This window comes from Symphalangus syndactylus, chromosome 10 (assembly GCF_028878055.3).
Source record: "Symphalangus syndactylus isolate Jambi chromosome 10, NHGRI_mSymSyn1-v2.1_pri, whole genome shotgun sequence".
Lineage (NCBI taxonomy): Eukaryota > Metazoa > Chordata > Mammalia > Primates > Hylobatidae > Symphalangus > Symphalangus syndactylus.
Window position 1 is genome coordinate 7,871,548 of NC_072432.2, and position 27,169 is coordinate 7,898,716.

General features: G+C 43.1%; 1 long non-coding RNA gene across 1 annotated transcript in view; it reads left to right on the forward strand.

Moving 5' to 3' along the window:
- The window catches only part of LOC129491704 (uncharacterized), a 69,507-nt gene that overhangs the window by 15,303 nt on the left and 27,035 nt on the right, over positions 1-27,169 (forward strand). Inside the window, exon 2 of the long non-coding RNA XR_008660596.2 lies at positions 21,986-22,097. This is a non-coding gene — a long non-coding RNA (uncharacterized lncRNA). The remainder of the gene's footprint in view (positions 1-21,985; positions 22,098-27,169) is intronic.

Sequence of the window (27,169 nt, forward strand, 5' to 3'; positions counted from 1 at the left end):
TCTAGGATGAAGCATGAGATTAGAAGTTAAGTCATTTATTATCTCTTACACTGCAATGTGATTTCTGCTAACATTAATTGTTAAAACTTTTTTTTATCTTCAAACCTTTTGTTGTTCCTCCTCCTCCTCATCTCTCACCTTGGTTTTCTCCTTCTGCGTCAAAGAGGCCATGTGCTTCTCCATCGTATGACAAACAATGTTTCCTTAAATAATACTCTGGCTGGTGTCACGGGGCTTTGTCACAGGTGTCTTCCCTCCCATATGCTTTCTGAAAGAGTATTTTTGTTTTTATTTATTCAACTTAAGTTCATTAATATTTAGTTTTCCAGAGGGGAGAAAGCAAAGTTCTCTTGTCTCTGCACCATGTCTACAAGTCTAGGGGTAGAATCCCTCCCTAAAACAGGCCACATCATATGGCCACTGCTCTGCTGGTTAAAACAATGCACTTCTGGCTCCTCTACTTTTATTTTTGATGGTTCCCATCATCTAATCTATTTACCATGCAGAATCAGAGCACATCTTTTAAGAATACATTAAACAGCAACATTCCCATACCTGAAACCTTTCCATTCTAGCTGCCTGAGACTCGAGTCCTTCCTTGTCAGTCTCTCTAAATTTATCTTCAATCCTGCACTCTTTGTTCAGGAAGCTACACACACACTGCCTATCTTCTCCTCTCTTCCTCCTCCTTCTCCCCTCTTCCTCCTCCTCCTCCCCTCCCCCTCCTTCTTTCCATCGTCCCTCCCCTTGCCTCCTTCCTTATCCTGCTTCTTTTATTCTGCTAAGAACACTAAACTCGAAGTCTGCCCTATTAACAGATTTTTAAGTGTACAGTATTATTAGCTGTGGGCATGGTGCACAGCAGATCTCTAGAACTTACACATCTTCTATTCCTGAAATTTTATACCTTTGAACAGAAATGCCTCAGTCCACCTGCCCTCAGTCACTGCTAAGCACCATGCTACTCTCTGAATCTAACGTCTTTAGAAACCTCGTATAAGTGAGATTATGCAGTATTTGTCTTTCTGTGTCTTGCTGAGTCACATCTTGCAGGTTCATCCATGTTGTCCCACGTGGCAGGATTCCCTTCTTTTTTAAAGCTGAATAATATTCCATTGCATATATATATATACACACACATACACACACACACACACACACACACACACACACACACTGCATTTTCTTCATCCATCAATGGACACTTAAGTTGTTTCCATATCTTGGCTATTATGGATAATGCTGCAATAAATAAGGAAGAACAGATATTTCTTCAAGATCCTGACTTCAGTTCTTCTGGATACACTCCCAGAAATGAAGTGAGATTGCTGAATGGTATAATAGTTCTATTTTTAATTTTTTGAGGCACTGCCTTACTGTTTTTCACAGTGACTGAGTCATTCTGTACACAAGGTTCCGATTTCTCTGCATCCTCCTCATCGACATTTGTTATCTTTTGTTTTCTGATAATAGCCATTATTCCTAGAAAAATATAGGAGAAACCCTTCATGACATTGGTCTTGACAGTTTCTTGAATATGATACCAAAAGCACAGGCAACAAAAGCAAAGTGAAACTACATCAAACTACAAAGTTTCTGCACAGCAGAGAAAACAATTCATAGAGTGAAAAGCCTACAAAATGGCAGAAAATATTTGCAAACCATACAGCTGATAAGGGGTCAATGTCCAAACACATGAGGATCTCCTAAAACTCAATAGCAGAATCATCGTCATCATCATCATCATCATCATTATCATCATCATCTTACTTGAAAATGGGCAAATGGCCTGAACAGACATTTCTCCAAAGAAGACATACACATGTCCAGCAGGTATAAGAAAAGTGGCTCAACATCACTCATCGTCAGGGAAATGCAAATAACAGCCGCGATCAGGACGCCCCCACAGCTTCTCAAACACAGCAGGTCTCAGTGGCACCAGTGCTTGGTCTCCTCTGAGAGGCCCCCTCACCCCAGGCCCATCCTCCCCACCTCCCATGACTGACCAGTTCTTTCTCTTCCTGTAAGTCTCTGTTTAGCTTTCATGTCCTGGCTTTTCCTAACTTCTTAGTCTATGGTTTTATTTTTACCCCGATTTTATTCTTTCATAACACTCATTTTAAAAATACATTTTTAAATTGATTTTCCTCATATCACACTAATCTTCCACTGGACTATAAGACCTCTGAGAACAGGGACTGTGTCTCTCCTGTTCACATTGTGTCCACAGCGCTGACACTCTTTCTCATACACAGCAGGTGCTAAATATATGCTTTTTAAGACTAATGTAGTCCAAAATTTTGTAGCTCACATGAGAGAATGGGAGATTGGAATTGCTCTCTTCTGCTTCGTTATTTCACCAGTTGCATGATTTAATCATGATTCATTGCAGGCACACATTAAGTCACCTAAGCAGTTTGTGACTGAGAGCAAAGATTTTGGAAACTGGTTTCCTGGGCATGTGAAAGTTCTCAGAGTACCTTAGGAACTGCTGCAGAAAAGGGTGGAACATGGTGAGGAGGTAACGGCCGCAGGACTCTGAGCCCAGTCTCTGCTTTTAACCAATCAGTGTCAGATGTCCTGACCTTACATCTTCAGCCTCTACTTGAGTTTTCATGTGGAAGAGGAAGAGGAGGAAGAAGAAGAGGTGGGGAGGAGAAGAAATGTGCTGCTACCAAAGAAAATGTCCTTAAAAATTCAAATCTAGACAAATTGAAGTTGATGATTAAGGACACTTTCATCTCCGTGTGCGTGTTCATGAAGTGAGACGCAGCTCTGGGTAATTCAGTTTTAACTAGAATATTAAATATATTAATAATTAAGATTGGGGCATGAGTTAAACTATGCTGTATGCTTTTCAGCTTAACCTACATGTGCAGATAGATGCTTACCAGTTATGGCAGAGCTTAAACACTTGTTGGATGTAGTGCAGCTCATCACAGAGCACACTCTAGGGCTGATAGCGAATTAGTGACGCCCACTCTTAGATCTCTTGCCTGGTGCTTGGATCGTGGTGATTGCCAGGGGCAGAAGTTTCCTTAGCAACGGTGGGGCCTGGAGGACCTTGCTCATTCTGTCAGCTTTGAAGAGCTTAATATCCAGTCACCTAATATCCAAACATACAAGGGTCTCCTAAAACTCAATAGCAACATAATAATAATGATAATAATAATAAACTGGACTTGAAAAAAGGTAAAGGGCTTGAATAGACATTTCTCTAAAGAAGACATATACACGGCCAACAGGTATAGGAAAATGTACCCTGATGTATTGTATGCATTGTTGGCAGAAGTGTTTTATCTACCTGTCTGTCATGTGGGAATGATCTGATAATTCTACCAGAAAAGAGAATACAAATGTCCTTTAAAATACCAAGGTTGCTGAAAGAGTCAGCAAGATATAATGTATCATTAAAATAGCCCTCATTGCACCATCATGGCATCACTTGACTTAGAAGTGGCTTCTAGCAGTTCACGTAAACAGAGAACTTGGTTCTCCTAGGCCATGGGGGCTGTTGTCCTTAGACAAAAGTATCAGGTTCTGGGTCATAAGTTCACCTCCACTAAACCACTTGAATAGGCCTGAGATAATTCTTACATTCACGGTTTAATGCTGCCCAATGTCTGAGAACGTAAAGGCTCATCAAAGAGGGCACAGGGCTGAGATCAGGGAAAATATATGACTGTCTCAGTCATCAACTATACCTTCCTAAAGTTCGAATAGTGTCTTCAGAAACTCTTTAGTGCCATTGGTAAAGTCTGTTCATGTACGGTCAAATGAATAATTGCATCCCAAGTAGTGCACAGTCAAAAAAATCCATATAGAAAATTTATTTTGAGGAAGATCAATGATGACTGCTTATTGTAAGTGTTTCAGAGTTATCAGAAAAGCAGAATTCATTTCAATAGAGGATAAAGCTGCAAGTGAGGCTCTGAGAAGTTTGCAGAAGAATGATCTGCAGAATAGAATGGACTGCATGACTGTGTCCCAGGACAGAGCCGTGGACGATGCATGAAACATTCAGCACCGTGGAGGGAAGATGAGTATGGAAATCAGGAGACAGTCTCACAATGGAAACAAATGATGTGAGCCTGCTAACGTTGATTGAGAAATTCCATTGATTGGGCGAGACAAGGACGGATGCCTGAATAAAGGAGCTGGCATAATCAGAGGAGCAGAATGTACTAGGAAGGTGTTAGAAAAGAAATCTCCAGCGCTGTCAGAAAACGTGCTAAGTCACTCTCTCTCTGTGGCCCTTTCATCAAAGCAGCAGATAGCAAAGAGGTAATGAAGCCAGAAAACATCAAAAGCCGCCTGAAGGAATTGCTGGTGAGTGTCAGGAAGCCACTAGAGACACCAAGAATGCCCCCCAAGATTTCACATCTGGAATTAAGTCATTAGTTATTTAACTATGTCAAAGGGGCTGAAGGAAAAATCTTTGCTTAAGTATAATAATGATAGAAAAGTAAAGAACAATTCTCTAGTTATTATTAATATTTGATTAGGGAAAACAATCCCTGGGCTGGAAATCAATAGTCCAAGATCAGCCACTAATTACCTGTCTGACCTTGAGTAAAATACTTAATATTTCTTGGCATTAGCTTTCCCCTGTATAAAAGGTGTCTGGCAATTTTCAACCTGACCTCTAGGGAACTGCCCGTGATGCCCAAGTGCAGGGGGAAACTGGAGGCAGAATTAGCACTAAAGGGGGATGCAGAACCCCCACCCATACTCCCCAACAACCACATCCATACCTTACCCAGGTGACACCCACACCCACACCTTATCCAGGTGACACCCACGTCCACACCTTATCCCAGCGACACCCAGGTCCACACCTTATCCGGGCAACACCCAGGTCCACACCTTATCCGGGTGACACCCACACTCACACCTTATCCAGGCGACGCCCAAGGCCCACACCTTATCCAAGTGACACCCATATCCACACCTTATCCAGATGACACCTACACCCACACCTTATCCAGGCAACACAACATCCACACCTTATCCAGGTGACACCCACATCCACACCTTATCCAGGTGACACCCACATCCACACCTTATCCAGGCAACACCCACACCCACACCTTATCCAGGTGACACATCCACACCTTATCCAGGTGACACCCACACCCACACCTTATCTGAGTGACACCCACACCTTATCCAGGTGACACCCACACCCACACCTTATCCGGGTGACACCCACACCCACACCTTATCCGGGTGACACCCACACCCCCACCTTATCCGGCGACACCCACACCCACACCTTTTCCGGGTGAAACCTATGTCCACACCTTATCCAGGTGACATCCACACCCACGCCTTATCCAGGTGACACCTACGTCCACACCTTATCCAGACGACACCCACACCCACACCTTATCCGGGCGACACCCACCTCCACACCTTATCCGGGTGACACTCACATCCACACCTTATCCAGGTGAGTTCTTTGCCAAGTCTTCTGCTTTTCTGTGGGCTAGATTTTCTTAAAGAAGTGATCTTGCTAAAAAAAAAAAAATCTGAAAAGTAATGAACTTGACTCCTCACAACTAATGCACCATAGATTCAGTCCCATTTTCACAAGCAGATGCTAACTGTGCTCTAAATGAAAATATCATGCCCAAAACCTGATCTTCCATTGTATAGACACATACTCTTTCGCCATTAGGAGAATGTGGCAAAAGAATTCAACTGGTATTTTCCCACTATCATTACAATGTATTGAGCTACATTTTTTAAATGAAATAAATTATTCTAACAGTGGACATGCAAAGTATCAATAATCACAGATAACTTTGTACCAGTAATAGATTTTAAGTCTATCCCTCTCCTTTGTCCCCTCCTCCCTCTCCTTGCTTTGCCCCCAGGACTGATGTCAACACTTACTCATTTTCCTCAGTGTGTTTTTTATTTTCCTGACTCACTGCAACTCCCTGGGTATTCTTCCAGGCTCCAAATTTCTTATTTTAGCATTTAAAACAATTGTCGTTCTTCTTTTCCATTTAAGCCTCATCACTTTGCTCAGAATCACCACAAAACGTGCTTTCTTTATTTTTGCTGTAACTCTCCAACCTAGAATAGCTATGGTGGTCACTGTGGCTCACCAAGTATTTATAAATTTTGGCCTTCCTGGCCATGCCATAATTGCACTCTGTGATCTCTTGCGATTGGGAGGTGCCACGTGATTAATCTTACCTAACAAATTGTGAGCAGAAATAATTGCATGTCATTTTGAGCATGAAGCATTTAGGTGCTGGTGTGAAGCTCTCCAGAGTTCTATTTCCTTCTGGCAAAGTGACCTTCAGTGTCTAAGGTGGTAGCTGCACTGACAGCTTGGGTTCTTGAGAAACTCCAATAAACAGAGCCCCCAGCTAGCTTGCTGTGCATTTGCAGTAGGGATGAAAAATACAGCTTAGTTCTTTAATCCACTAAACTTTGGGCATTGTTATGTTAATGCGTAAGAACCTGGGCTAACCTAACTGATAAAAGTAATTAACACACTAGGAAACTAAAACAGCTTGAAGTGTATCCAGTTCTATGAGTTCTGTGGGATGCATTCAGAAAGTATCCTGTTGGCGGCTGGGCGCGGTGGCTCACGCTTGTAATCCCAGCACTTTGGGAGGCCGATGCGGGCGGATCACGAGGTCAGGAGATCGAGACCATGGTGAAACCCCGTCTCTACTAAAAATACAAAAAATTAGCCGGGCGTGGTGGTGGGCGCCTGTAGTCCCAGCTACTCGGAGAGGCTGAGGCAGGAGAATGGCGTGAACCCGGGAGGCGGAGCTTGCAGTGAGCCGAGATTGCGCCACTGCACTCCAGCCTGGGAGACAGAGCGAGACTCCGTCTCAAAAAAAAAAAAAAGAAAGTATCCTGTTGGCAAAGTGGCTTTTTGTATCTTCTCTTCCTGTTCCCTGAGTTCATCTGGGATAAAACTTACAGGTTTCTGATCACCTTTCAGTAAAAATGTGAGTCCTACTTTAGTAATTTCTCTTCCTGTTCCCTGAGTTCATCTGGGATAAAACTTACAGCTTTCTGATCACCTTTCAGTAAAAATGTGAGTCCTACTTTAGTAATTTAAATCATTTAAAATATCATTCTCAAAGCCAGCCAAAGCATTTCCTATTTCCTCCCCACCCTCTCATCCCCAGTTCAGCTCCAAATCTGTTGAAGATCCGCTGAGGGGGAGGCCTGCTCCTGGTTTGCTCTGCTATTTCACTCCCAGCTTTACAGTTTTCCGTTGCTGCTTTTAATTCTTCCAAGTCAGGGAGGAGAAGAGGGCGTTTAGCAGAAATGGAGTAAAGGCGTTAACAAGGTGACTCTAGCTCTGCAAGGAGCTCCCCCAGACCTCATGACCTGAGGGCAGGTGTTGGTGTCCAGGCATCCACGCAGCAAGGGAGGCATCAGGAAGAGCAGAGTGAGAGTGGTCTCTGCTTTGTCTCGGACGTCGGCTGGGAAGACTTGGTGACTGAGGATGACTTCAATGCAGAGCTGGGGACCCTGGAGCCTTCATCCCTCCCAGGCTCAGTGTCTGGGCTGGGGGGGGTGCTTCAAGATGGGGATGGTTCCCCATGCCTCCTGCGGCCTCTCCGTGGGGCTGGGCTTCCCTACAGCTGGGTCCTGGAGGTCCTCAGACTCCTTCTGCGGGTGGGGGGATCTGAGCTCCAAGTTAGAGCGGCTTAGCAGAAAGAGTGGATACGGTACTGCCTTCATGACTTAGCCTCCAGGGTCCCATAGCTCACTCCCACTCTTCTCTACCTGTTAAAATAGCTAGAGCCCCACCCACAGTCGCGGGGACAGGAATGAGAACCACTTCCTACAGTGGGTGGCCAGGCTGCGCTGTGCTGAAGTACCTGACAGAGGAAGATCCTGGGCCCTCCTGGAGGTCAGCGTCCACCAGACTGGTGCCCCACCCCATCTGAGACCCATGCTCAGGCTCACGCGCTGGGAATGAGGCAGGCTCTTCTCAAGACCCCAGGGACCTCAGCACAGCAGGCCTCACGAGTGGAAGATGCTTTAAGAATCCCATGGGCACCTGCCCCTCAACTACTTACTATGACTTGCTGGGAAGCCACTACCAGCCCCCTTGCTCCCCAGGGAGGGACAGCCAAGCCGAGGCCAGCCCCGCTGCGACTGCAGCACCCACGCTCCCTTGGAATCCTGCATCCTAAAGCACCAGGAGCAGCAGGGGACCCTGCCTATTGTCCCCCATCCCAGCTGCTCCCACTTCCACGTCTGCAAGATCTCCCACACCTCCTGCCCCACTGCAAGGATGGAGAGTCTGTGGCTCCAGGACTCATACCCCTGAGGGCTTCTGCAACTCAGCTGCCTTCAGCCATGGAGGCAGCTCCGGGCTCTCCTTCTGCCTGGCACCTGGAATCTCCAGCTGGGTGACCCTTCACTTGGCTCCAATGCTAGGGGAAGGGAAAAAGCACACTCTGCCTCAGCCAGCAACTCATTACTGGATGACAAATGCTATGGACTACAGGTCTGTGTCCCCCCAAACTCGTGTTGGAACCCCAATCCCCAGTGAGGAGGTGGGGCCTTTGGGAGGTGACGAGGTCATAAGGTGGTGCCCTGTGATGGGCTCAGTGTCCTTCTAAGCAGGGACACGGGGAGAGAGTGTACTTCCTCCCCTGCTTCCCTCCAGGTGAGAAGATCAGACATGGAACCACTGCAGCATCATCTCAGACTTCCAGGTGAAAAGGTGGCAAACCCAAGTGCAGGCCCAGATCAGACACGGAACCACCAGCAGCTTCGTCTCCGACGTCCAAGTGAGAAGGTGGCAAACCCAGGTGCAAGCCCAGATCAGACACGGAACCACCGGCATCTTGATCTCGGACTTTCAGCATCCTGAACTCAGAGAGCTACATTTAGATTTGTAACCCCCCATCTACAGTATTCTCTTATAGCACCTGAACTGGCAAAGACAGCCTCTCCAGCTCCTGGGACCCCGGTCATCATTTGTTCTGGGCAGGGGACAGATGAGGGTCAGTTCTTAGTGGAAAGCATTTCACTCTCTTTAGACTCCCAGGGTAATGATACACATTAATGATACACATTGTCTTCAACTTAGGTGACTTAGGCTGAAATTCTGAGAGAACTGAAGTCCCTTCAACACTAGTTACGCAGTCGAATATAGGAAAGGACGTTGGATTATCAGAAACGAAGAATTTAGAATATACTTTCCACAAGATGCAGGGCATTCGGCTCTGAAAGGAAGAGAAGATGCCGTGAGATGCAGTGGATCCTGTCAGTGCCCTTCACATAGCTTTGATTGTAGCAAAGGATGCAATAAAAATTAATAAAAAATTAATTCCCTGCTATTAAGCTTGAACACCAAACCCAAGTTCACAAGAAGGGCCAACAAAAACCTTAAGAGGGAAGGTCTTCTTCCTCTCTTTAGTGAAGCTGTTTCCAACAAAGTCACCAAACCAAATGCACTGCGGCATTCTCTTGCAAGGGTGAGAACCCACAGAAACTCGGGGCTGTGCCTCTTGCTGCTGCGGCGTTCAGCAGAATTGCAACGTTTCAGGTTTCTGGTTTTATCAATTTCCCTTCACAGCTTCTCATCCCAGTTCTGGTGTTTGACAGTTTTATTTCCATAACTCGTTAAATATTCAATGATTCATAATAACAATTTTCCATGTAATTTTATTGTTCTCATTCTGGCATCAAATTCTTGTACCAAATACCAAAAGTAGAAAATACCCACTTTAAAATAAGGACGTTTTAGTTGTCATTTTCCTTGCATTCTATTATCAAAAGGAGCTTGTTGCAAAAGACTTCCAAATATTACTGAACGATGTCTCACTATTGTAACTCGGTACAAATGAGAATTACGAAACAAAAAAGCCAGGAAGGCAGGAATATTCAACCAGTATCACACTAACTAGAAAGGAAGCTAAGAGAGTGTGAAATCAAAGAATAATCAATTTCCTGAAGGAACCAGGTGCTGCTCATGCCGTGCCAGGTTATTTCAAGGGCACAAGAAAGGCAGGGGAGGCTGCAGAAGTTTGATTGAGAGGAATATAGCGGAAGATGAAGAAACAAGCCTGGGTTTTTCCACTGAAGAAAGCGGCTTCTGCCTCGCATTTACTGTTTACAATACATTTCTAGAGTTTGACAGGATGGTGCTTTCAGGCCAAAAAAAAAAAAAATGCTGGGGTGGGTGCCAAAGTTACCCCTAATGGTGCTTGCAGGAGGCCATGGATTCTAGAATAGCCTCTCAGGAGGCAGAGCCACCGAAGGCAGTGTGTAGACCTGTCTTACCCAAGTATTCAAATCCTTGCTCTGTGGTTTACAAGCTGCCAGCTTTGAAGTTCAGATTTTTCGTGTCTTCATTTCCTTTTAGTGTAGTTCAGTGTCCGGGTTCCAGCACTTCCACAGCACCCTCAGGAGTCCCTGACACTCCTCCTTTCATCCCCTCATGGCACGAAAGGCGGCTTCAGTGGATCAAGGGTCTTCATGTTTTGACACTGTGAGGAGAAGCCCCACACAGGGCAGGCAGGACCCACTGTCAATTCAAGCTCAACAGCCTCTAGTGAAATGTAAGGATGACGCCCCATGCTGGACAGATGCCATGGGTTCCCCACTGCTCTTGGAACATGTGTTCAAATCCCAAGTACTTCCAGTGGGAGGTACCCCATGCCCTCTGTAGCCCCCTCTGCCCCAGTCACATGGGGAAACATTTCCTCCAGGAATCACAGTCATTCTCGTTCATCTGTCTTTCAATTTGTTAAAAAGACTTCTACCGTTTTTGCTCATCTTGGCATGAGGAAGAAATTCATGAGACTTTAATAATTAAAGTCCAAAGCCAACACAACTGTCTAAACATCCGAACAAACCTGTTCTGGTGAGGAAACTGCAGACTTGTGTTTTTCCAGAGACAGAAGAGTTAGGAAATGAAGTAATCAGGGCAGAAACATCCTCGGATATGTAAAAGGAGGTCTGATTAAAACGGATGGCTAAGCCACACCTTAGTATAATATTACTTATTGACGATATTTGCAGAAGAACAACATCACTTTGAAGAGACTAAACTAGTGACTAAGTTGGATTTCTCAGGTGTTTTGAATCCCTCAAATTGCAATTACAGGTCAGGTCTTTAAAACAAACAACATACAATTGCGGCTGGGCACGGTTGGCTCACGCCTATAATCCTAGCACTTTGGGAGGCCCAGGCAGGCGGATTGACTGAGCTCAGAAGTTCCAGACCAGCCTGGACAAGATGGTGAAACCTCGTCTCTACTAAAATACAAAAACAGAAATTAGCTGCATGTGGCAGCACGCCTGTAATCCTAGCTACTTGGGAGGCTGAGGCAGGAGAATTGCTTGAACCCGGGAGGCGTTCATGAGGGTTTCAAACTCTGGTCTAGCTGTTAACTCAGTAATCAGAACTGTCAGGCCCTCCTAGAACAGGCACTCATTTAGTTTAGAAGAGAGCCAAACAATAATAGTCATTGTAATAGTAATAGCAGTGATAATAATAATGTTATGTAAATTACTGGAAAACTAGTGCTTCATAATGCCACAAATATACTTGAGCCAAGATCAAGCCACTGTACTCCAGCCTGGGCAACAGAGCAAGACTCCATCTCTTAAAAAAAAAAAGTTGATTCTATCAAATTGTCAATAATGGTGTCTCATTTTTTGTAACTGGCATTTTAAAATCCATTCCACCAAAGTAAATAGATACAAGCCAAATACTCCTATAAATGTGGCAGAGAAAGGTGATGTTTTCAGAGGACATCCGTAAGAAGGAAGCCTGGATTCACCAAGATGGCATTTGGTTGTTCCCAGCTGACCCCTCCCAGCGTGAGTTTCCTCGCATGACAACCCACCTCTGTGCCCCTCATTCAGCTTCACTTGCTCCGTGGAAACTGTTCAAGCATCGACTTCCTACAGCAAATTTCATGCACCATAGCTGTGCCGGCAAATCCTGCGTCCACAGGCAACATGTGGCCATTTAAATCTAAGTGGAATTAATTAAAATTAAATACAATTAAAAACCCAGGTTTTCAGCCCCACCAGCCACATTTCACGGGTTCGGTCACCACCTGTTGCTGGTGGACGGACAGGTGCGGGCATTTCTCCTACAGAAGTGCTTTTGGACAGTGCCTGTCGTGGCTTTTCCTTTTACAATATGCCTGATAAGTTCTTTGATGTAGCAAAGAAAACTGGACTCCCCATAGCATCCACCTATTAGCTCCAAGCAGTATACATTAAAATAACACCTTGTTATTTTTGTATATGCTGGAATTTCAAACTCTGGTCCAGCTGATAACTCAGTAATCGGAACTGTCAGGCCCTCCTAGAACAGATACTCATTTAGTTTAGAAGACAGCCAAACAATAATAGTCATTGTAATAGTAATAGCGGTGATAATTATAGTTAATGTTATGCAAATTACTGGAAAACTGGTGCTATAAAAAGACTCACTTCATAATGCCACAAATATATTTCAACCAAGGGCTTCTACAAAATTGCAGGCCACTTTACTATCTCTTCTGCATCTGTCTCTTCTGTTCTATTCTCTCTCAGTGGCAGCAACCTCTTATGTTTCATTTCTTTCCTCATTCATACAGGCATCTGTGAAATGGATACATTTACATTTGATGGTAATAATAGCTAACATTTACTGAGCATACTATATGCTGGCCACTGCTACAAGGACAGCTCATATTGATCCATATCCATTTAATTCTCCCAACCACTGAGTGAAGGTGACGCAGGTATTAACTCCAGTTTGTAAATACCAAACGAGATACTTAGGATAAGTAACTTGTTTGCAGTCACTCCACCAGAGAGAAACAGAACTGAGACCTGAACTCAGTCAGGGTGAGTTACAACAGGCAATCTTAACCACTGCCCCTTATTCCAAATACCTAACACAGAGAATCACTGAGATTTTGAGCTAAAGAAAACAATGGGAATTCTCCCAGAAAAAGAAAAAAAATGCACATGCACAGAAATCAAATTCCATATCAAGGCTGCTTTAGGACCTCAGGTTACAAAACAGATCTCTCAGTCAGTTCCAGCTGCTATGGCAAAGTACCACTTTGAATTTGCTAGAAACACTGACATACGTGTTGTGTTCCATGTGTCAAGGAGGCCTGTAAACAGCACACATGGATTTTTCCCAGCTCAGAAGGCTGGGAGTCTGAGGTCAGGGAGCCGGCGTGGTTGGGTCCTGGTGAGGCTGACTTCCAAGTGGCAGTCTGCTCACTTCTTTTTTTTTTTTTTTTCTTTCTTGAAACAGAGTCTTGCTCTGTCACCCAGGCTGGACTGCAGTGGTGTGATCTCGGCTCACTGCAACCTCCACCTCCCTGGTTCAAGTAATTTCCCTGCCTCAGCCTCCCAAGTAGGCTGGGATTACAGGTGTATGTCACCATGCCCATCTAATTTTTTTTTTTTTTTTTTTTTTTGTATTTTTAGTAGAGATGAGGTTTCACCATGCTGGCCAGACTGGTCTAGAATTCTCGACCTCCCGCAATCCGCCCACCTCGGCCTCCAAAAGTGCTGGGATTACAGGCGTGAGCCACCGTGCCCGGGCCAGCCTGCTCACTTCTTTCTGGCTCCTCACGTAGGGGAAAGAGGGCAAATTCCTTTTGGGAATCTCTTTATAAGAGCACTAATCCCATTTATGAGGGCTCAACCCTCATGATTGGATCACCTTGCAAAAGCCTCACCTCTTGGTATAATTGCACTGTAGTTTAGGGTTCCATATGTGAATTTTGGAGGGACGTCCCTTGAGGCAACGTCTCCGCATTCCTTTCCTCACACTGTAGGCTAATTTAACAGGCATTGAATGACGGCTTACTGTTTAGGTTCTGTCTTCCACTGGGCCTCTGGAAAACTTACCCTGCAGTCCATTTATTCCATTATAACTCACAAAAGAATTCAACCGAGGACACGCTCCAAGTTTTTGCTGTGTCATCCCTTTTCGTTTGGAGAGCTCCTGGAAGGCCTCTTGGCACAAACAGCTGCCCACCTATCTCTCTACTTTTCTTTGTTATCAAAGTGTTTCTTCCGAGAAGAGGCACCCAGGAACCACATTTCTCTCCCAGCACACACCTAAGTGGGCGTTAGTGGTTGTTCTCCCAGATGGAACACAAATGGAAATGAGGTCTGAGCTCTGGCCACTTCCCAGCCCAGAGGCTTGGGGAGCAATTAGCAATTAGCCTTCTGGACATACTTGTCACCCCATGGCTGATTTAGTGAGGCTCCACAGGGCAGCTGGAAAGCTGGTTACGAGGGACACAGGGCCATAGGGTAGAAGGGCACCACGTCCCTGAACCACCCCTTAGAGAAGGGTCACCCCACACAACCAGGAGCACGTGTTTTCAATTTCAGCTGAGGGCGATTCACATTTCTGTTACTGTAAACCTGAGGCTTGGAGAATTACATGAGAACATATCTAGCATTCCCCTGTCTAGCATATAAAATTGTACCATGATGAGTGTTGCCATAATGGAAAACCTAAACCACGTGGTGTTAACTTACCCATAAGGAAATGGATGACAAAACACCTGATATAGGAATCGAGAAAGTTGTAGGCTCAAGTTATGCAGTGCAAAACAGGTAATAAACCCATGTCTTGCATAGACCAAGAAAACAGACCACACAATTCCAGAGTGTAGTTATAAACCAACAGTTGGAAATAACATGTTTATGTGTATTGGATATTATTTGGTTTCTCCTAGAAAGTATTGCAAAACCGTTATCTCAAAAAGAGATCAACAGCAACTAAGTTCAGACAGCAGGAGCCTGACGGGGTAGGAAATACTGAATATTCTTGGACCTTAAATATTAAGGAATAACACTCAAAAAGACTTAAAGTAACAGACACCCAGAAAGACTTCTCAAATGAACAAAAACACTGAATCTGATTAAGGCTGTGGCCTTCTCACATCCTGGTTCAAATGGTCTCAATGTAATATCTCAGTTGCAAAGAGGCAATAAATACAAAAGACATTAGAATTCCAGTTTGTAGAAAATACAGAATGTATCCTGGCACATGGGGCTGACTGAAAGCAAGTGGGTCTTCTTCCACTTACCAAGGAAACCACAAATTAGGAATAAAAAGCTTTTGAGGCACAAAACTGCCTGGACAGAAAGCAAGACTGTGTGGTGGGTCCCAGTACGGTCCATATTCTGTAGACAATGGGACTGAGGGCTCCAGAGATGATGCAGTTTTCCGTATTCAAAGAAGTGGACAGTAGGTGAGTTTTAGAACTACGTGACTCCTGACCACCAAACTCATAGTTTTCAGAACCTTAATGTGCAGAATATCACATGCAAAGCACATTAAATGCAAATTAGAAAAATGTCCAACAAACTTCTAACTGAATTGAGGCTGGGAACGAGAATCGCCATTAAAAATAAGTTCCTCAGCTGGGCACACGGTGGCTCACGCCTGTAATCCCAGCACTTTGGGAGGCCGAGCGGGGGCAGATCACGAGGTCAGGAGATCGAGACCATCCTGGCTACACGGTGAAACCCTGTCTCTACTAAAACTACAAATAATTAGCCGGGCGTGGTGGCAGACGCCTGTAGTCCCAGCTACTCGGGAGGCTGAAGCAGGAGAATGGCGTGAACCCGGGAGGCGGAGCTTGCAGTGAGCCGAGATCGCACCACTGCATTCCAGCCTGGGAGACAGAGCGAGACTCCATCTCAAAAAAAAAAAAAAAAAAAATCCTTGGGGTGATTCTCATGCAAGGTCCACAAATTACAAGGCACTAAACCATATTAAACAAAAAAAAAATAGGTGCTTCACAATAAAATATTAAAACTGTACAATTAACTTTATAAGTAAAATTTAAATGAGGTGAAAGGGATCTCCTTATCAGAGGCAGTTTTTTCCTTTAGTCTAATCGTTCACACTCATTATCACTAATTTCTTAATAAGAAAAATATGCATATGTAATGTTAACTAAGAGTTAACTAACACTGAATTTTTCAAAAGTGCCAAGTGACTTTCAGACAAGAATATATCCATCAAAAGGCCTTTCCAAAGGAGAAGAGGAAAATTATCCTAACTTTAAAGATGAATTATATCACTTTGTAGATTCCAGTCAAATGAAGCATTGAAATAGGATAGACTGAACATAAAACCAGATGAGGTATTATTTAGAAATGTCCTTCTGAATTATACTTATTCAGTGTGGAAAATGGTATCTGTTTCCTAATAGACTATGTGCTATTGAAGATAAGGAAGATGTTGTTTGAAGTTTGTAAGAAATAAATTTTTTCATAATAATGAATGAATTGTGTATGCCTGACAAAATGGCTTAGTAATCACAGAATGAAGATAAAAGAGAAATTTGATTATCCTAATTAATGATGATACTACAAAGGTGCCTCAAGAGTAATGTGAAGCATGTGCAGGATTAATAAATACTGCTCGATTATTTGCAAAACTGCCACTGATTGTGCTGAAGTATTAGCGGATGTGTTGATGTCTTTGCAATTGCAAGGAGGTTGCCATTTTGCTAGATGGGGTAAACAGCTTCTGGGGGAGGGTGGGGGCAGCAGTGGGACCCAGATGGCCACAGCCTCCTGCCCCAGTGTTGTGGAGAATTGCATTGTGAGCACAGACAATCACTCTTTTCTTTTCTTTTCTTTTTTTTTTTTTTTGACATGGAGTCTTGCTCTGTCACCCAGGCTGGAGTGCAGTGGTTTGATATCAGCTCACTGAAACCTCCACTTCTGGGGTTCAAGCCATCCTCCCACCTAAGCCCCTGGAGTAGCTGGGATTACAGGTACACACCACAATGCCCAGTTAATTTTTATATTTTTAGTAGAGACAGAGTTTCACCATGTTGGCCAGGCTGATCTCGAACTCCTAGTCTCAAGTGAGACTACAGCCCACCTCAGCCTCTCGAAGTGCTGGGATTATAGGTATGAGCCACCATGCTTGGCTGGGACAATCTCTTTTCTGAGCAAAATTGGTTGGAGATGAAACAGCTTACCACTCTGACTCTGAAGTGAGTGACACCATATGTTAGAAGTTGTGTCCTTCTAAAAAAGCCTTCTATAAAAACAAATTAATGCAAAGAAAGCAACGAAGATTTTAAAATATACCTTAGCCAATATGGAGTGAGAATACAAGTATTTTGCATGAATTAGAAATTGTCAGTGTAAATCAAGCCAAGGGTGAGATAAAGAAGAAACTTTCTGGCTGTGGACAGTAGGAAAGAGTAGGCAGATATCTTTTTTATTATTATTATTTAGCTAGAAAATGAGGTGTTAATGGATGCCACCAAGTTTTTTGAGTTTTTCAATGTGGTGGAGGGTCTCACAAAGCTGCAGCCCCTAGCTGCATGTGCAGCTTCTCTGATATGGAGATTGGCCTGCACTGTGCTCCCCAGTGTGTGCTCTGGGCACAGCCATTCTGGAAGGGAAGAAGCTGGAAGGGAGCAACGTCGCAGGAGAAAAGTTGGCCTCTGATGCCTTCTCCACCAGTGCTTCAGGAGAGCCTGCAAGATGCAGAGGCTGGACGGCCTAGGTTACCCCTGTATCCACAAGCAGTTGATGGAGTCTGTCTGGGAGCAGCTGACTTTCTTCAGCCAAGCAATCCCTGAAGGTGGCTGAAAGCTGAGCTTCTTCTGGCTACAGTCACAGCAGCTTGGCGAATAAATCCTCAGCCTGACAGGGATGGGGCAGGTGGCTCGCAGCCTTCTCTACGACCAGCTGCAGTGGCAATGCAGGAATTCTGTTTCCAGCTGCATAGCCAACTCAATATGGAAACTGACCCTCCAATTGGAAACTAAATGGACAGAATATTAATAAAATACACTTTAATATTATTTTTATTGCGCCAATATTTTTTTAATACCAAGAGGATTCTGCAGAGGTGAACACTGAGTAAAAACAGGAGGAAAAGAGACAAACAAAGCTGTGACTTGTCTTTCACCCTGGACATTTTCCAAACCCAAGTGAATTTAACCTTTTTCAGAGCTTTGAAGGAAGCTAGAGACAGGAGATTAAGTCTACCAGCCCCTAAAAATGATACATCGGATAGGACACCTTATAATAAGCTGGAACCCAGGGAAACACATGTAAGGGTCATGTTGAACTAAGACTTACCACTCTCTGGGAAAAGAGGAAAGAAATGTGTGTAAATCAATTTTATCACTGGATGGAGAGGTCGCTCTGTCATGCCAAGAACTCGCACGCACAGTGGAGCCGCACACAGGTCTGCCACTTGCCTACTCCATACCCGGGTGGGTAAAATGAAAACTCACCTGGAAATTTAATTCAGAAAACCCAATTGGCAATATGCACAGTGAAATTGCAAAATCAACTGTGATTTTCCCTACAAGATTCCACATTTAACCTCAATCACTTCTCAGAGAAAAACTTCCATAAACAGTGCAAGTTCATAGTTAATAGTCAAGGTAACCCAACAAAAACAGCATACTAGGAACAAGAGCCAGAAGGAACAATAAAAAACAGAATCAAAACTGAAAAGCCTCCAAATATTATAACACTGGCAGAATATAAAATGGATGCTAAAATGTTTAACAAAAAGAAAGTATTAAATATTAGCAAAGGCTATGAGTCTATCAAAAATCATCAGGTAGATTTGAAAAAAGTAAAGTATCAAATAAAATATATATAAATTTAAAAAAATTAAAATTAAAATCTTATTACATGAATCTAACCACAGATTAGACGTATTTGAAGAGAGAATATTTAAAGTGGAAGTAAATTACAAAAACATCCAAAATTCAACATAGAGGGACAACATTGGGAAAACGTTGAGAAATTAAGGGCAAAAATTCCAGTCTGAAAGAAATTATCATGCATAGAATTGGAGTCATAAAAAGAAAAGAAAGATAAAATAAACAAAACATAAAGCACTAATGTCTGTGTGTGTCTTGAGGTGTGTGTGTGTGTGTGTATAAATTGGTAAAAGAAATTGCTCTTCAAAGTCAGGAATTACAAAAAGGCCCCAACTTAAATATACAAAAAAAAAAAAAAAAAACCCACTGCATCATAGAGAAACTAAAGAATACCATAACCAAAGCAAAGCAGCATGTCATAAAAGCGGCTAGATAGATAGATGACCTACAAATGAAATAAACTTGTGCTGAAGTTGGTTTTTCAATGACAATAGTGGAAGCCCTGAACCAGTGAGCATCTTCAATACGTTGGTGGAATAATAAATGTCAGCTCGGGACCATGTGCCATGGGAAAGCATGTTTCAGGAGTGAGGGCAAAAATCAAGGCTTCTCAGGAAATTAATGAAACAAACAAAAAAACTGTTTCTGCCGTCACTGTCCCCTAATGAAAGGAACTTCTAAACTCCGTTTCCAACATAGGAAAAGCGACATCACAGAAGCTGAGTGTGAGGTGCAAGAGGCATGTCCAGCAGAGGCTACAGTTTTGGGAGCTTAAACAAACATTGCCAATGTGTTCTTCAAGGTTGAGAAGCTCCTCTAGGATGAAAAACACACCCCCTGTGAATTTTTTCCAGGTTGGGAAGGTGTCATGGAGTAGAAGCGTTCTTAATTTCCTTGCATCAAATTTCAAACCAAAATATGCAGATGAACACGAACAAAATAAGAACTAAAGCAGCTACTTTCCAAATTAGTATAAGAAAAATACTGAAGAAAATTTACTAAATAAATCCAAAAGGAGAGCAGAAAGCCATGGGGCCGACGTAGTGGCTAACACCTGTAATCCAAGCACTTTGGGATACCGAGGCAGGTGGATCACCTGAGGTCAGGAGTTCGAGACCAGCCTGGGCAACATGGTGAAACCTTGTCTCTACTAAAAATATAAAAATTAGCCAGGCATGGTGGCACACACCTGTAATCCCAGCTACTCGTGAGGCTGAGGCAGGAGAATTGCTTGAACCGGGGAGGCAGAAGTTGTAGTGAGCCGAGATCACGCCACTGCACTCTGGCCAGGGTGGCAGAGAGAGACTCCATCTAAAGAAAAAAAGAAGAGAAGAGAAGGGAAGGGAAGAGAAGAGAAGAGAAAGAAGAGAAAAGAGAAGAGAAGAGAAGAGGAGAAAAGAAAAGAAGAAAAGAAAAGAGAAGAAAAGAAAAGAAAAGAAAAGAAAAAAAAAAAGAAAAGAAAAGAAAAGAAAAGAAAAGAAAAGAAAAGAAAAAGACATGCAAGGTGCTGAACCTGTGTAACCAGAAATAAAACAGTGAAGGTGGATCCAGGTCCCCAGGAGTGGAGAGCAGGCCAACGTGTGTGTTGTCACCAGAGGTGGCTGAAACCCAAGAAGGGAAGGCAGAAGGTCAGGGTCTGGAGTAACACCTCTGCTGAAAGGGCCCAGGGGCATTTCGTGGCCTTTTTAATATCTCAAAAAAAGACTTCAAGGCAGAATCTTGGCTAGGGTTAAAAGAGCTCTCACATGATAAGAGTTTCAGTTCTTCAGAAAACCTAACAGTTATTGACTCCTGGGCTTTTAACACAGCCTTGGAACAGAAATACCTAGAAGTGACAAGATAATTACACTAAACTGGAGATATCCAATGCTTTTGACCTCCAGGAACAGTAATTACATATGGCTCAACCTACTGTTAATAAAAATAGACAAGTCTAACATAATGAAATATTTAACACAAATTTTTCTATGAGTAGATGAAGAAGAAAATAAAACAATAGACACTCGATTGGAACAACAGCAAACAAAAATATTCCCAAAGATCCTACACAATGTGATTTCTTTACATGATATGAAGAACATGAGTAGCTACACAGTGAATTGCTTGGGAAAATAGATGTGCATGGTAAAACTCAAGGAGAAAACCAGAGAACAACCAACACAAGAGTGGGAATTGGGGCTCCCATTCAGGGAATAGATGGTAGCAGGTGCAGAAGGAAAAGCCTACAAAGGAAATTCCATTTTTCCAGTTCTGTATCCCTTAAGCCACACAGTGGGTACAGAGCCTCTGAGTGTCCTTTATATGCTGCCTACATCATGAATATTCATTTGCATCTATTAATAGTTTAAAATAATTTTTAAATAAAATTATATCAATAAATCATAAAAGCTGTACATTTAAGGAAAAATGCTTAAAGTTGAAGATGGTGATTTGTCAGCGTTTGAAAAAAAGATTAGGAAGTTTCCTGCTGATATCAGTCTGATGTGTAGCTTTGCCTTAAAAATGGAAATTACAGAGCTATCATCAGAAAAGTTGCAATAAATAGGTTGGGCACAGTGGTTCAGCCTGTAATCCCAGCACTTTGGGAAGCCGAGTGCTAAGATTAGGGCGGATCGCCTGAGGTCAGGGATTCGAAACCAACCTGGCCAACGTGGTGAAACCCTGCCTCCACTAAAAATACAAAAATTAGCGACGTGTGGTGGCACACGCCTATAGTCCAGGAGGCTGAGGCAGGAGGATCGCTTGAACCTGGGAGGAGGAGGTTGCAGTCACCTGAGATCATGCCACTGCATTCCAGCCCAGGTGACAGAGCAAGACTCCATCTCAAAAAACAAAACAAAACAAAACAAAAAGTCAAGTTGCAATAAATATATGTGGAGAAATGTCTTCTTTAGACGGGTATACACACAGATAGATAGCTAGATAGACAGACAGTTGCATAGATAATTAGGTTCCTCACTACAAAAGCACATTAAGTAGATATTGCAATAAATGAAAAAATAAGTAATACATATTCCTATATTCCATGAGTTTTTAGATGAATAGAAGACATAAGAATAGAGTTTCTAGACTAATAGAAGACATAACACAAGAATATAAGACAGTATGGTAAATTCTGTAAAAGTAATATAAGCAAGAATTAGAAGGTTCAGAGGTGGCATAGAGTGATTAGAGAAATCAAAGCAGGCTTTGTGGAGGAGGTGGGCTTTGGAATCCAGCGGAAGAGCAGGAGGGTGCATTGATTTGAAGTTGTTCGATGAATTCTTTGTGGCACTCTTCTCCACTAGCCCACAGCTCCTGAGAGCAGGAAGGACTGAATCCTGTTTTATTCCTCTCTCTGACTATAGGCAGCAGTGAGCCCCCATGCCTCTGATTGTCATCTTTGGGGGCCAGAGAAGTGAGCAGCTGTCCTTCCCAGTCCCTGGTCCCTCCAAGCAGTGACAACAAAGAATGGACCAGGTGAGGCATTGTGTGTAGACACGTGAGACTTCTCATCCAGGGTCAAGAGGAGAAGCAGCGGATTTGGAGTGCCGTGACTCAAAGCTAACCTCTTTAGAGCAGATGAGCCCTGCTTATTCTAGGGCATTCAGCTACATCTAATCAATCACTCCTGTGCTTGGGAGAATGGAAACACTACACAGTTTCCCCTTCTTCCTTTTTCATCTCACTGTAGCAGTGAGATAGACAATGGTCACATTGGTACCATCATGGCGCTGCGGTCATAGCAGTCCCTATTTATCCCACAGGTTCCCCTGAATTCCAAGGCATCCCACATTTCACATGAACAAATAGCCTTGACACCTTCCACATCTCCAGGACAATGGGCATTTCTGACCCACATAATCTGCACAAAGAAGAAAGCCTCTCTCTCTTTCTCATCACTGCATCCCCAGCTGATGTGGACCCTGATATATAATTGGAGTTAAATAAATAGTTGAGGTTGTCCTGGGGGTCATGCCTATTTAAGGCTTGTGATTATGCCAATCCATAGAAAACACAAGATGGTTAAAAAGAGAAATAATTGGCCAGGGGCAGTCGCTCACGCCTGTAATCCCAACAGCTTGGGAGGCCGAGGTGGGTGGATTACTTGAGGTCAGGAGTTTGAGACCAGCCTAGCCAAGATGGTGAAACCATGTCTCTTCTAAAAATACAAACATTAGACCAGACGCAATGGCTCACGCCTGTAATCCCAGCACTTTGAGAGTCCGAGGTGGGCTGATCACGAGGTCAGGAGATCAAGACCATCCTGGCAAACACGGTGAAACCCCATCTCTACTAAAAAAATACAAAATAATTAGCTGGGCATGGTGGCGGGTGCCTGTAGCCCCAGCTACTCGGGAGGCTGAGGCAGGAGAATGGCGTGAACCTGGGAGGTGGAGCTTGCAGTGAGCCGAGATCGCGCCACTGAACTCCAGCCTAGGCAACAGAGCAAGACTCCATCTCAAAAAAAAAAAAAAAAATACAAAAATTAACCAGGTGTGGTGGTGGGCACCTGTAATCCCAGCTACTTGGGAGGCTGAGGCACAGAATTGCTTGAACCTGGGAAGCGGAGGTTGCAGTGAGCCAAGATTGCACCACTGCACTCCAGCCTGGGCGACAGAGTGAGACCCTGTCTCAAAAAAAAAAAAAAAAAAAAAAAAAGAAAGAAAAGAAAAGAAATAATTGAAATAATCAAAACAACAAGAAGGGCTGCCACATAAGAAAAGGCTTAGAAGATTTCCAAGGAAGGCTGAAGTCAAAGAATAATAGAGTTTAAATCTGCACAATCATAAAGAAAAAGGCAAGTAAATTATAGATGGTCTCTCATCTCGTAGCTACAAAATTACAGAAAACAGAAAAAGAAAAGCTAAAGAAGAAAATGTCACAGCTAAAAATGGAAATATATTTCCAAACATTGTGATCCTTTTATGGGCACATTAACCACAGTGAATTATTCAGGAGACTGAAATGTTTGTGGTGGACGCCTGGGAAGCTCACCAAGTATTCCTTAGGTGCCCCCCATGAAGTAAAATACATTTGGAGGCAAATCGAGTTCCCAACACGATAAGAGTTTAAGTAACAGAAGACAGAGCATCCTTCTCCCAGCAACCAGCCGTGGATTTACTCGCAGAATCTCTAATACTAAAATGACTGAGAGGAGTTGCCAAAGGCACAAAGCCCTGATTTAAAATCAGCGGAACCTTCGGGCTTTCATTACTGTAGTGATCCCAACGTCAGATTGTCTTTACTTTTGTATTGTCAGTTTTCCAAGGTCAAATACTTCAGCATCTTTTCAACTGTTCCTTGAGCAAATGTAAAAATCAGGACCGGGCGCGGTGGCTGACGCCTGTAATCTCAGCACTTTGGGAGGCCGAGGCAGATGGATCACCAGGTCAGGAGTTCAAGACCAGCCTGGCCAATATGGTGAAACCTCATCTCTACTAAAAAAATGTAAAAATTAGCCGGGCGTGGTGGCGGACACCTATAGTCCCAGCTACTTGGGAGGCTGAGGCAGGAGAACTGCTGGAACCCAGGAGGTGGAGGTTGTAGTGAGCTGAGATCACGCCACTGCACTCCAGCCTGGGTGACAGAGCGAGACTCCATAAAAAAAAAAAAAGGACAATTTTTATAAGGCATTTCTTATAGAGATTTGCAGAAGAAGAGAGGGAACACAGAAGAAGCAAACAGCATGGGTCTTCTGGGCACAGAGAGATGTGTCCCATGCTTCCTGATGCTCTCTAGGAGGGCCTTCCAATGAGCGGCCAACCTGGGGGCATTTGACAGAAACAGCACCAGCATTGACTCACTCCAAAGATGAAGCCAGCGCGGTGGCTCACGCTTGTAATCCCAGCACTTTGGGAGGCCGAGGCGGGCGGATCACAAGGTCAGGAGATCGAGACCACGGGGAAACCCCGTCTCTACTAAAAATACAAAAAATCAGCCGGGCATGGTGGCGGGTGCCTGTAGTCCCAGCTACTCGGGAGGCTGAGGCAGGAGAATGGCGTGAACCTGGGAGGCGGAGCTTGCAGTGAGCCGAGATTGCGCCAATGCACTCCAGCCTGGGCGACAGAGCAAGACTCCGTCTCAAAAAAAAAAAAAAAAAAAAAAAAAGATGAAGCCAGCGTCCTTCCTAACCCCGGAGTGGGTGCTCCTCCCAACCCTGGGTGAAGTGATCAACACCTCTCCCAACAATTTTAGTCCTCTGACACCAGGTGGGTGATACAAGGAAACCCACTTTTTACAGACACAAAGTAAAAGTGACTGTTGACTAATCATGATTATTAATAAGCATAAGACAGTCCAAGTAAAATTCTGATAGAGACTACATTATCAGGGAAGTGTATATATGATCACAATTTATCTGGGTCTTAGGTTTTTCATATGTACACACACACCCGTGTGCACACACACGTATGTAAGTTGTTAACAATGTCAAGATTAACAGTAAATAAAACATCGTGATTGTACAGTGAGGCCAAAGAAGTTACACAAAAACTAAGTGGAATGAAACTGAGCTTTATCATTTTAAAAATTATTTTTAATTGCTGAACAAATTTCTAAAAGAAACAAGAGTAAAGCTGCCAACCGCAACGACACTTTCTTCCGATTCTATCAGAGGGACTTTTCATTTGAGTTTCACAGCATGTATTTAGAATCGCTGCAGTCTTTTACAACCAGAGAAATGACATCCTCCAAGCTCACTCTCCATTGAAAAAAGAGTCAAGATTTCCTCTCTGCAAATATCCTAAAAATATCAACCTTGTAGCAGGTAGGCATCAGAATAGCCATTGTAAGGAGAGAGACTAAACCACTAGATCACCTAATAACTGCATTTCCAGGAAAGCTTGAACAAAAGAGAAAACAAGCCACAGAGTGACTTAGCTACCAATGCCTCATTACACAAAGAGCTTTCAGAAATTCTACCATGGATTATGAATTTATTTTGCCAAATAGGCAGACTTCATTACCTGGCTAGTTCTAACTGTGGTTTTTGGGACCTTCAGGATTTAGCATCGCTTAGGAACACAATGCTGCGTTTTCCTGAAATAAAGCTTACTGCTAAGTATTCACTACTTTAAACAATATTTAACAGCAATCTCTCAGTCCCTTTGATAGACAATAATTAAGCATTTCCTGTGCTTCAGCCATGTGGTGCCTGCTTTTGTGGTAGATAAATTCACAACCTCCTGCTGTCAGTAGTTGGGATGTGGTACGGGGCGTCTAGCCAGGTACAGAGTATTTCACCTGTCTTAACCCCATGGTGAGGGAATGCAAACTCAGACTTAGTGCTCAAGTATTTTCCAAAGCGACAGACACAGTTGGTAGGTTGTGAGAGTAACATTTGAACCTAGGTCTTTTTACCCTCTAAGCTTGCATGAATTTCAGTTCTAAAATGTATTTTTACATCTTTGCTGTCTAACATAGAAGAATCAGCAAAATTTAACTTTGAATTTTCTTTATTATGATAACTCTAAAAGTATCATTGTTCTGAGAAGTAAAACTTTGATTTCTTTTTTGTTGTTGTTCAATAACCCATGTCTGGCACAGCTCTTCAACAAGTCCTCTGCAGTGCTCATGGGGCTTTTCTTGACTTAATTATAATGGCAATTACCTTCAGAAAGGAACGTGAAGCTTTCAGTATTCTAGCATTTGATCTTCACAACAGGCGGGTGAGATGGTGATTTTACACAGTACATCTGAGCAAACAGGGTTAGACTGCACCAGGGGTTTTACACTGGGGAGGACTTTATACGCAGGACTCTCATTACAAACCCAGTGTTCTCTCTGGGACTTTGAGGATTCTGTTACTTAACTCTGGTCTGGAGATGTGGAGAGTTTAGGGGCGCTGGGGCTGGTGGGCTGACTTTGATCTACAGCCATAACATTTGGAGAAACATGTATCTTGTACATTTTTCTTTGTTTACATCAGTTCTGGGGTATTTGCTTTCATTGTTTTAATTCTGGTTCTTTAAGGGATCATAATTCTTCAGCCTAAAAAACTTTATTTAATTTACTTGTAGCACAGACATGTTCCAGTGAATTCTGTCAGATTTTCTTCATCTGGAAGCACCTTTATTCCACCATGCAATTTGAAAACATATTCAGAGGTATTGAATTCCATCTAGAGAATCTCCTTTTCAGGCTTCCAGAGGTGTTACACCATTTTCTTTTTGATTGCATAAATTTTAATGAGAAGTACGCTGTAACTGTTATATATTAAATTCTTATATTTGTAAATCTTCTCTCTCAATTCTACATGTGATTTTATCTGTACTCTTCGTTTTCAATAGTTTGAGTATCATTTCTCTCTCTCTCTCTCTCTCTGTGTGTGTGTGTGTGTGTGTTTGTGTGTGTGCGTGTGCGTGTGTGTGTGTATTGTATTGTATTTATTTGGGTTGGACTTTACCTCTTGGTTTTGTGGTTTGATGTCTTCCATTATTTTTGAAAAATTATTGGCTATTAACTCCACAAATATTTCTTATATTTCATTTTATCTCTCTTTTTAGATTCCAAATGCATTTTAGCTCACTTTATATTTTATCACAGACCTT